A 12,928-nucleotide genomic window follows, 5' to 3' on the forward strand; every position below is an offset into this window, starting at 1 on the left:
ACTGGAGAAACCCCAAGAGTATGGCCCCCAGATACCATTTTAGCTCAGTAATGAAGTCACTCCCGAGTTTCACCGTTCAGCCAAAGATTAGACAGCCCCATAAATCAAAACAAGATTAAAGGGGTACACTAGCCCGGGCGCAAGGACTAGAAGGCAGGAGGGGACAGGAAAACTGGTAATAGGGAACCTAAGGTTGAGAAGGGACAGTGTTGACATGTCTTGGGGTTGTTATCCATTGTCATAAAACAATATGTGTAGTGTTTAATGGGAAACTATTTGTTCTGTAAACCTTCATCTAAAGTACAATTAAAAAAAAAGAAAACCCTATGGAATACAGTTCTACTCTGACACACATAAGGTTGCCATGAGTTGGAACTGACTCAATAGCAACTGTTTTTGTTTCCTTTTAGGAAAAAAAAAAAAGAGATTGGCTTAAGACACTATCTAATCTTGTAGATATCATCAGTATAACTGCTGCTAATCCACTTTATTGCATCATAGTGATAGACAATCACGCAATACTGGGAATCATGACCTAGCCAAGTTGACAGATATTTTGGTGGGATACAATTCAATCCATGACAAAGATACTCTTAAAAATTAATTTATATGACCTTTTAAGATAATATTTGTAGTAACACTTTTACTAAGGTTTTATCTTCATCAGTATCATCAACAAAAACAGCAACAAAGATTATATTAGCTGAAAGTTTCTAAAACAAAAGGAAGAAAATAGTTCATTGTTAATTTGATAAACGTATTCATGTATTTCAAAGACTCCTGTGTCATTTCATTCAGATGAATTGCAATTAAAAGTGATATCTAGATATTCTCCATTCTTTAGCAATATAAAGACAGAAATTTAAAAAGAACCGTCATGTTAGTAGATATTTAAAGATAGAATAGATTATAAATGATTTGAAATGATATAAGGACACTTATTTAGGCTAAAGAGAATCAATTAATTAGTTTAACTATATAATTTGTTAGACTTTTTTCAAAGAGATAGTCTATGTATCTAATCATTCAAAGCAAATAGATATCAAAAGGAGTATAAACTTCACAAAAATCAAAAGATCAAAATGTTCCTGGAATGTTAAAGACTTAGAACCCTAAATATAGAAGAGACACATGTCAAGAGGCAAAGTGGGTCCTTATATAATCTGATAGAAGTGATAATAAATAACTTTGTGTCAATTTTTAGGAACTCTATAGTGATTATGAATATTAGAACAATCGGGGTTGTAATCATTTTTAGAAACATCAGGCAGGAATTTAAATCATGGATTTAAAATGTATTAATGTAGATATTTCAAGCCAATATTATGTAGCTATTAGGAAGTACAAGGGTCTGTGTGTACAAAATCTAATGTGGACATAGAAACTTAGTAAATAAAAGCACCTAGCAGCATTTCACACTTCATTTATGTTGTAGAGCAACAGAAAAAGTATTTTATGCCAACACAGAGCCTGGGATATGAAAAGTACATAATACTAATTTATTAATGACAACAGAGATTTGGCTTGAAATCCTCAAAATAAATCTGCAGTGGGCTCAAATTTGATGAGTAAACCATTGAAAGAAAAGCTAACATTTGCCAATTGGAAAGCCCCGTTTGTATAAGTAAATACAGCAGGACTTCAAGTAACATTTGCAAATGTATCAACTTCTAATGTTCATCGTTTTCTTCTTTCCTACCCAGTAAATAGTAGAATAATATTTTTCAGCCACCTTTGCAAGTGGAGAAGAAAAAAGGTAAATAGTTCTGAACAATGATTTATGGACAGAAGTAAAATGTATCCTATCCTAGGCTGTATTAAATTGCATCCTACTTTACCCTTCTGTAAATATTTTTTTTTTAAATTTTATTGTGGTAGAATATATATAACAAAACCTTTGCCATTTCAACCGTTTTTGCATGTACAATGCAGTGAAAATAATTCTGTTCACCGTATTTTGCAGCCATTATCATTAATCATTTCCAAAACTTTTTATTACCCTTAACAGAAACTTAGTACCCTTTAAGCGGTAACTTCCCATGTCCTCCTCCCACCTAGCCTTGGTAGCCACTAATAAACTTTGGTCTCCATGCATTTGCCTAGTCCAGATATTTCATATACGTGGGGCCATACAGTATTTGTCCTTTTGTGTCTGACTTATTTCACAGCATAATATTTTCAAGGTTCATCCATATTGTAACATATACTTCATTTACCTTTATGGCTGAATAATATTCCATTGTATGTCTATACCACATTTTGTTTATCTATGCATCTGTTTATGGACACTTGCATTGTTTCCACCTTTTGGTTATTTTGACTATTGCTTCAATGAACACTGGTGTTGTAATTATTGTCAGGTGCCATTGAGATGGTTCCAACTGATAGCAACTGTCTTAGCTATCTAGTGCTGCTATAATAGAAATACCACAAGTGGATGCTTTAAGAAAGAGAAATTTATTTATTTTCTCACAGTCCAGGTGGCTAGAAGTCTGAATTCAGGGTGCAAGCTCCAGGGGAAAGCTTTCTCTCTCTGTCAGCTCTGGAAGAAGGTCCTTGACATCAATCGTCCCTGGTCGAGGAGCTTCTCAGTGCAGGAACCCCAGGTCCAAAGGACACGTTATTCTCCTGGCTCTTGTTTCTTGGTGGTATGAGTACCCCATGTCTTTCTGCTTGCTTCTCTTTTTTATATCTCAAAAGAGATTGACTTAAGACACAACCTAATCTTGCAGATTGAGTCCTGCCTCGTTAACATAACTGCTACTAATTCCACCTCATCAATGTCATAGAGGTAGGAGTTATACCACTTAGGAAAATTACATCAGATGTCAAAATGGACAATCACACAATACTAGGAATCATGGATTAGCAAAGCTGACACACATTTTTTGGGGGGGCACAATTTAATCCATAACATCCCACCCTTTCGCCCTCCAAAATTCATATCCTTGCCACATGTAAAACACATTTACCCTAACGTATCATCCCAAAAGTCTTAAATCAACTCCAAGTCCAAAATCCAAAAATTCTTCTTCATGTGTGAAATCTAGAATGTAAGTTATCTGCTTCTAAAATACAATGGTGGAATAGGCACAAGCTAGAAATTTCCATTACAAATGAGAGAACTTAGAGGGAAAACAGGCACCAAGCAAGTCAGCAGAACAAGGCTTGAAAATAATCCTCTCTTCTCTGAGACCATTTAGACAATGGCCCTGTTCTCCAGACTCTGGGTATTGGCTACACTCTCCAGATTCTGGATGGAGGCCCCTTGGCCCTGGGCTTCAGCTCCACCTTCCAGGCCCACTGGAATGGCAACTTTGCTCCCTTGAATTTGGGTGGTCCCATTCTCCTAGTCCACCTGAGTGCCAACTCCATCCTTTGAGACCCCAGAGGTCTTGGCCCTACCCTTTGAGGCTGAGGCAGCTCTGCTTCCTGTGTTTCTTGTCTCTTCAGCTTCTACTTCTTGGTTCAGGGTGCAGCTCCAGGGGAAGTGTTTCTCTCTCTGTCAGCTCTGGAAGAAGATCCTTGCGATCAATCTCTCCCAGTCGAGAAGCTTCTTAGCACAGGCACTCCAGGTCCAAAGGACGCACTATTTTCCTGGTTCTTGTTTCTTGGTGGTATGAGGTCCCCATGTGTCTCTGCTCGCTTCTCTCTTTTATATTTAAAGAGATTGACTTAAGACACAACCTAATCCTGTAGACTGAGTCCTACTTCATTAACATAACTGCCGCTAATCCCACTGTCATGGATTGAATTGTGTCCCCCCAAAATATGTGTCAAATTGGCTAGGATTACAAGTATTGTGTGATTGTCCACCATTTTGTCATCTGATATGATTTTCCTATGTGTTGTAAATCCTACCTCTATCGTGTTAATGAAGCAGGATTTAGGTTTACGACACAGTGTACACTGATATGACCTCATTAACAACATTTGATTGAATTATTGAAGATGATTGTGTTTAATTACATCCACAGCACAGAGGCCAGGATTTTAATACATTTTTGGGGGGAGGGAGGTTACTTTCAATCCATAACATTTCACCCTTTGACCTCCCAAATTTTTGTCCTTCTGCATAAAAATCACATACATCTTATTACATCATTCCCAAGAGTCTCGACCTATTCCAGCATCAACTCTAAATCTAAAATATCATCTTTGGAGTCATCTAAATCAAGGATGGGTGACACCCTGGGAGCGTTCTTTCCTGGGGCAAAATTCCTTTCGATCTGTGGATCTGCGAAATCTGGAATACAACTTATCTGTTTCCAATGTACAGTGGTGGAACAGACACAGGGTGGATATTTCCATTCCAAATGGAAGAAATTAGTGGAAAAGAAGGAATCCCAGGTAATGATCAAGTTAAAATGCAGCAGGGAAAATTTTATTAGCTCTCAAGGCTTGAAAATAATCTGCTATTCTACAGGATCATTTGGGCAATGGCTCCACCTTCTAGACTCCAGGGGTTGGCCATGCCCTCAGGATTCTGGGCAGAGACCCCTCAGTCTTGAGTGTCAGCCCCTCCTTCTAGGCCTATTGGAATATCAACCTCTCTTCTTTGGCCCTGAGAGGCTCTGTTCAACAAGCCCACTGACATGACAGCCCTGCTCCCTCAACTTTGGGTAGCAATCTCATTTTCTTGGCCCACCTGAAAGGCAGCCCCACCCTCTAGAACCCAGGTGGTGGCAACTGGACTCTCTCAAATATAAGAGGCAGTAGATACACCCTTTGAAACAGAGGAAGATGTGGTTCCACTCTTTGAAGCCTAGGAAGTGGTGATTACACCCTTTGAAACTGAGATAGTAGCCCTGCCCCAGTGTTCTTTCCAACATTTCTGCAGATTCCTGAACTGCTCTCAGAATGGTGCCTTCCTTTGCTCGGAGGATAATAGATATTCACAACCAAGTAGCTCCACTGGCCCATTTCCTGTGTGTAGAATTCCAGGAGTCAGTCAGCTTTTCTTTAGTTCATTCTGTCCCTTTCCCTTTCAGTCTAAACTGACAGGATTTCTACCGCAGTGGTTGATTAGATCCATCAGTCATAAACCTAATCTCTTTATCAAAAGACTATGTAGCCACATCTTGGTGAAAGTTCCAGGACACATTTCCCTAGTTTGCACAGCAGAATTTTCCAAATCTTTAAATTCCAGTTTTATTTTGCACAGTTCATTTTCAACTCTATGTCTTTCCTCTCAGATTTTATTATAAGCAGCAAGGAGAAACCACACCTGCCCCTTAAAGATTTTACTTAAAAATCTCCTCAGTTAAATATCTAAGTTCGTCACTTACAAGTTCTGCTTTCCCCAAAACATTCAAACATAATTCAGACAAGTCCTTTGTCACTTTATAAAAAGAATCATCCCTTCTCCAGTGTCCAATAGCATGCTCATTATCACATTTTAGAGCCTCACCAGAGGCACATTTAGCATCCAGATTTCTAGCAGTATTCTGTTCCTTTCCCACAACTCTCAATTCTTTCTGGGTCCTCATCAGAATTGCCCTCAATGTCTATAATTCTACCTACAGCCTCTTCAAGGCAATCTAAGCTCTTACTATCAAACGCATCAAAATTCTTCCAGTCTCCACTGAAAATCCACTTCCACATTTTAGGTATTCATTAGAAGAACATTCCATTCCCAGTACCAAATTCTGTCTTATTTTTCTAGTACTGCTATAAGACAAATACCACAAGTGAATGGTTTCAAAGAAGAGAAATTTATTTTCTCACAGTTCAGGAGGCTAGAAATCTGAATTCAAGGGGTGTCTCCGGTGGAGGGAGTACTTCCTTATCTGTTTTAGCTTATAGTTGCTGGCAATCCTTGGAGTTCCTGGGCTTGTAGCTTCATCTGCCCCCACTGTCTTCAGATAGCTTCTGTCTTCCTTCTGTATATGCCTACTTTTGTATCTAATTCAGAAATTGTTATGTTTAGGACACATCCTACACTGGTATGGCTTCATTAACATAACATTTAATTGCATTATGTAATGTAATTGCATTAAATCCACAGTATAGGGGCCAGGATTTTCAATACATATTTTGGGGAGACTCAATTCAATCCATAACATACAGTAATACTATTTTAAACTTTTTGAGGAACTGCAAAACTTTTTCATAGCAGCTATACCATTTAATAATCCCACTAACAATGGATGAGGGTTCGAATTTCTCAACATGCTTGACCAAAACCAAAAACAAAGCCCACTGCAGTCGAGTTGTTTCTGACTCATAGAGATCCTATAGGACAGAGTAGAACAGCTCCATAGGTTTTCCAAGGCTGTAATCTTTATGGAAGCAGACTACCACATCTTTCTCCTGCAGAGCAGCTAGTGAATTCATCTGCTAACCTTTTATTTCACAGCCAATTGTTTAACCTCTGTGCTACCAGGGCTCCTACATCCTTGACAACACTTGTTATTTTCCATTTTATTGCATAAAAGCCCTCCTAGTGGGGTTAACGGGGTACCGTCATTGTGGTTTTGATTTGCATTTACCTACTGACTAATGCAAAGACCTGCAGTTAGAAAACCAGAAGGGAAGAAAATTCTTGGCATTTCTCAAGTTGAAAGAACTGCAACTCAAGCCTCTAGTTGCAATATCGAAAGATTCTATGGGCAAGATATTGAGCAACACAAGAAGCATCAAGGGAAGATGGAAGGAATCACAGAGTCACTGTACCAAAAAGAATTGGACAACATTCAATTATTTCAGGAAGCAGCATAAGAAGAAGAACTGATGGTACTGAAGGAAGAGGTCCAAGTTGCAATGAAGGCATTGGTGAAAAATAAGGCTCCAGGAATTGATGGAATACCAATCGAGATATTTCAATAAATGGAGGCAGCACTGGAAGCACTCACTGGTCTATGCCAAGAAATTTGGAAGACAGCTACCTGGCCAACTGACTGGAAGAGATCCATATTTCTGCCCATTCCAAAGAAAGGTGATCCAACAGAATGCGAAAACTATCGAACAATATTATTAATATCGTACACAAATAAAGTGTTGCTGAAGATCATTCAAAAGTGGTTGCAGCAGTACATCAACAAGAAACTGTCAAAAATTCAAGCCAGATTCAGAAGAGGACATTAAATGAGGGATATCATTGCTGATGTTAGATGGATCTTGGCTGAAAGCAGAGAATACCAGAAAGATGTTTACCTGTGTTTTATTGACTATGCAAAGGCATTTTGACTATGTAGATCATAACAAATTATGGATAACATTGCAAAAAATGGGAACTGTGCTTAATTCCCATTAACTGTGCTCATGAGGAACTTGTACATAGATCAAGAGGCAATTGTTCCAACAGAACAGGGGGATACTGCATGGTTTAAAATCAGAAAAGGTGTGCCTCAGGGTTGTATCTTTTCACCATCCTTATTCAATCTGTATGCTGAGCAAATCATCTGAGAAGATGGACTATATGAAGAAGAACGTAACATCAACATTGGATGAAGACTTATTAACAACCTGCAATATGCAGATGACACAACCTTGCTGGCTGAAGTGAAGAGGGCTTGAAGCACTTACTGATGAAGATCTAAGACTACAGCCTTCAGTATGGATTTTAACAAACAGAAATCCTCACAATTGGTCCAATAAGCAACATCATTATAAATGGAGAAAATATTGTAGATGTCAAGGATTTCATTTTGCTTGGTTCAACAGTCAACACCAATGGAAGCAGCAGTCAAGAAATCAAACGACATATTGTACTGGACAAATCTGCTGCAAAAGGCCTCTTTTTAAAAAGCGAAGATGTCACTTTGAAACTGAAGTGCGCTTGACACAAGCCATGGTATTTTCAGTTTCCTCGTATGCACATGAAAGCTGGACAATAAATAAGGATGACCAATGAAGAATTGATGACTTTGACTTATGGTGTTGGCAAATATTGACTGCCACAAAATGAACAAATCTGTCTTGGAAGACATACAGCCAGAATGATCCTTAGAAGCAAGGATGGAGAGACCTTGTTTCATATACTTTGGACATATTATCAGGAGGGACCAGTCCCTGGAGAAGGTATCATGCTTGTAAAGTAGTGCGTCAGTGAAAAAGAGGAAAACTGTCAACAAGATGGACTGATACAGTGGCTGCAAGGATGCACTCAAGCATAGCAGTGATTGGGAGGATGGTGCAGCATCAGGCAGTGTTTTGATCTGTTGTACATAGTTCGCTATGAGTCAGAACTGAGTCGATGACACCTAACATCAACAACCACAACAATGACTAATGATGTTGGGCGTCTTTTCATTTGCTTATTTGCCATTTTTATATCTTCTTTGGGTAAATGTCTATTCAAGTCATTGACTCATTTTAAAACTTGGGTTGTTTTCTTTTTGTTATTCCATTGTAGAAGTTCTTTATATATTCTGTATATTAAACCCTTATTAGATAAATACTGTTCCTAAATATTTCCTTCAAGTATGAAGTTGTTTCTTCACTTTCTTGATAAAGTCTTTTTGTAAAATAATATTTTACTGTGTTTTTGTGAAAGTTTACAAAGCAGTTTAATATCTACACGTTCAATAATATCTACCCAAGTTGTTCAGTAGCATCGGTTACATTGTTCACAATGTTTGAACATCTCATTATTTCCATCATGGTTGCTCGGTTTCCATTAATCTATTTTACCTGCCCCCTTACATTCTTATCTTTGTTTTGAAGTAATTGTTGACCATTTTATCTCATATATGTGATTTTTTAAAAGGGGTACAGTACTTACGGGTGATATTCATTAATTTTTGAGCTAATTTGTTATTTAGCTACAAGGTGACATCAGGGGCTAGTTTTGGTTCAAGATTTGAAGAGTATCTCAGGGCAATAGTCTAGGGAAGTCTTCTAGTCTCAATCATTCAAGCAGGTCAGTTTTTTGTTTTTTTTTTAGTAATTTGAGTTTCTGTTCCACATTTTTCTCCCATTCTATCAGGGTCCTTCTGTTGTGGCCCTGATTGGAATTGTCAGTAGTGGTACCCAGGCACCATCTACTACATATAGGCTATTTCTCCTGTAGACTAGTTTCTTCTTTGAGTCTTTAGTTTGCTTCTTTCTCTTTTGCTCCAGTTGAGTGGAGACCAATAGTTGTTGGTAAAGTCCTTTGATACATATTTTTTTTTTCATTTTGAAGTCCAATTTATCAATTTTGTCATTTGTTGTTCATGCTTTTGGTGTCATATTAACAATTGATTGTCAAAGACAAACTTTTTTCCTAAGAGCTTTGTGGTTTTAGTTCCAACATTTAGTGCATTGATCCACTTTCAGTTTTTTTTTTTTTTTAATAGTGTATGTGTTATGTGTCCAACTTCATTCTTTTGCAAGTGCAGAACCAGTTGTTCCAAAACTGTGTACTGAAGAGTCTATTCTTTCTGCACTGAATAGTCTTAACATTGTCAAAAATCAATTGGCCATGGATGTCTGGGTTTATTTTTGGGTTCTCAATTCTATTATATTGTATGCCTATCCTTATACAAGTAACAAACTTTTGATTACTGTAGATTTACAGTATGTTTTGAAATTGCAAAGTATGAGTTATCCAACTTTGCTCTTCTTTTTCAAAATTGCTTTGGCTACTCAGAACCCCTTGCAATTCCATATAAATTTAAGGATAGATTTTTCCATTTCTGCAAACAAAGCTGTTGGAATTTTGATAGGGATTGCATTGGAGCTATTGATTGTTTTGGGTAGTATTAACACCTTAACAATATTAAGTCTTCCAATTCATGAACATAGAATGTCTTCTCATTTATTTAGGTCTTCTGACTTCTTTCAGTGATGTTTTATAGTCTTCAGTGTATAAGTATTTCACCTCCTTGGTTGAATTCATTCCTAGGTATTTTAGTCTTTTAGATGCTATTTCAAATGGATGTGTCTTCTTAATTTCCTTTTCAGATTGCTCATTGCTGGTGTATAGAAACTCAGCTGATTTTTGTGTATTGACCTAGTACCCCGTTACTTAGCTGAATTTATTTTCTCCAGTATCTTTCTTGTGGATTTTTTGGGATATTCTACATAGATAAGCTTAAGTCATCTGTGGACAGGAATAAATTTACTTATTTTTTTCCCAATTTGGATGCCTTTTATATCTTTTTCTTGCTTTATTGTTCTAGCTGGAACTTCCAATACAATACTGTATAGCAGTGGTGATAATGGGCATCTTTGTCTTGCTCCTGATCTTAAGGGGAAAGCTGTCAATGCTTCTCCAATGAATATGATGTTAACTGCGGGTTCGTCATGAATGTCCTTTATAATTATGAGAAAATTCTCTACTCTCCTAATTTGTTGAGTGTTATTATCACAAAAATGTGTTGAATATTGCCGAATGTCTTTTCTGCACCAAATGACATGATCATCTGGTCCTTTCCTTTTGTTCTATTAATGTGGTGCATTACATTGATTGATTTTCTAATGTTGAGCCACCGTGGTATTACTGGAATAAATTCCATTTGATCATGTTTTATAATCCTTTTAATGTGGTGTTGGTTTTAGTTTGCTAGTATTTCGCTGAGAACTTTTGCATCTATATTCATAAAGGAAACTTGTGTGTAGTTTTCTTTTCTGGCAGTGTTTTTGTTTCACTTTGGTATCAGGGCAAAAGTGTTAGGAAGTGTTCTCTCCTCGTCTATTTTTGGAAGAGTTAAAGAAGAATTGGTGTCAATTTTTCTTTAAATATTTGGTAGAATTCCCCAGTGAAGCCACCTGGTCAGGACATTTGTTTTTTTTTTTTTTGGTTGGGGGCAGGTTTTAACTGATTCAGGCTCTTCACATGTTATGGTTTTGCTGAGATTTTCTATTTCTTCTTGAGCGAATTTAAGTAGTTTATTCATTTCTAGGAATTTTTCCATTTCATCTAAGTTACCTAATTAGTTGGTATACAATTGTTCGTAGTATTGTCTTATGATTCTTTTTTTGAATGGTTGGTAGCAATGTCCCCACTTTCTTTTCTAAATTTAGTTGTTTGTATCTTCTATCTCTCTCTCTTTTTTTTTTTCTCAGTAGAGCTAAAGGTTTGTCTATTTTATTAATCTTTTCAAAGAACCCACTTAGGGTTTCATTTTTTCTATTTTAATATTCTGAGACGTGGTTGTTAATGCTGCATCTCCTGGTCTATCCTCATTTATCGAGCAAGCCAATTCTATGGGGTCTTGTTAATTCCAAATTGGCAATGTGTATGCTTATGGAAAGGAAGATGAAAGATTCTTATCCTGCAGGAAATATTCTGCTATAATTTTGATGGACTGAAAAGTAGGCAAATGTTCTATACATTTAAAGGCCTAGCAAAATCAAAACACTGACATTGATGAGTTATTACTAAATTAGTAACTTAATGTTAAACGTTTACTCATTTTTTATTGTTAAGGGTATACATTACTCCCCTTTCTTACTGCTCTTTAATAGCATTGGCATTTATAAATAAATAATATAGTATTAATTAATTGACAGCAATAAATAAATGATTAAATGAACTCTTCTGAAAGACTAGATGACACTGTCAAACCTATGGTCACTGACTTCTAAAAGGCTAGATGTTAAGAATTGACTCAAAAGTAAATTATTATGGATTAAATTGTGTTTCCCCTAAATATGTGTTGGAATTCTAACCCTTATTCCGGTGGATGTCATCCTGTTTGGAAGCAGAGTTTTCTTTATTATGTTAATGAGTCTATTCCAATATAGGATGTGTCCTAAACATAATCACATCTGAGTTATAAAAAGAGCAGATTAGACACAGAAGCGGACGCATACAGGGGAAGATAGATGCCATGTGGCGATCACCAAAAACCAGGAAACACCTGGGGCTACAAATAAGGAAGGAATTGACACAGCTAAGACCCTAATTTGGAATTTTACCCTCCAGAACTGTGAGAAAATAAATCTCTGTTTTTAAAAAGTCACTCACTTGTGATATTTCTTTTTTCAGCAGCACTGTTAAGACATAAGTAAAATTTTCTTAATTGTGGAGAAATAAAAATGGAAGAAATTAATGTAGATATCTTAGTAATTTATTATTAGCAAAGCCCATAAAAATAGAAAACCTTATCCAAAAACCTACGGCCATCGAGTCAATTCTGGCTCATTGTGACCCTATAGGACAGAGTAGAACTGCCCAACAGAGTTTTCAAGGCTGTAATCTTTACAGAAGCAGATTGCCACATCTTCCACCCGCAGAGAGCTGATAGGTTCCAACTGCTGACATCTTGGTTAGCAGCCAAGCACTTAACCACTGCACCAACAAGGCTTCTCTCACAAAACCCATATAATTCATCATTTTTAATTTTTCTAACATTTTATTGAAGTTTTATTTTTCAAACTTTTGGCTCTATTAATCTATATTTTTTGAACAAATGGGTGCTAGTACTGTGTTAACTTGAGGGCTAATTCCACATATTTCAAAGGTTTGAATTTAAGCAAAAATGTTCATTGAAAAATAAATATTCTTTCATCTTTGGATTTAAATGTGAAATAACCATCAGTAAAACCAACAAAGACCAAGAGAACTGACTCAGCATGAAGTTTCTGTTATTTAATACCATGTATATTTTAAGCTCTTGTTGATGGTTATTTTCCAACAGTCCATTAGTAACCTAGAGAATTTGCAAATGGATTTCATGATTTGGGTCTATGTTTCAGAAATAGACTATTTAATGGAGAAAGGAAGTGTTTCAGATAACTACATGAACTATGTACTGTCTTGCAGATTATTAGATGTTAACAGTTCATTTTAGAAGCACAATCTGGGATTCACAAGAAGACATTCTTTTTTTTGTTTGTTTGAATGTTCTTGTTATTGTTAGGTTCAGTTGAGTCTGTTCTGACTCATAGCACCCTTATGTACAATAGAATGAAACACTGTCAGATCCTGCACCATCCTCACAATCATTGCTATGTTTGAGCCCAGTTTTGCAGCCATGTGTCAGTCCATCTCATTGAG

The sequence above is a fragment of the Trichechus manatus genome, unplaced genomic scaffold (assembly GCF_000243295.1).
Source record: "Trichechus manatus latirostris isolate Lorelei unplaced genomic scaffold, TriManLat1.0 scaffold00243, whole genome shotgun sequence".
Classification (NCBI taxonomy): Eukaryota; Metazoa; Chordata; class Mammalia; order Sirenia; family Trichechidae; genus Trichechus; species Trichechus manatus.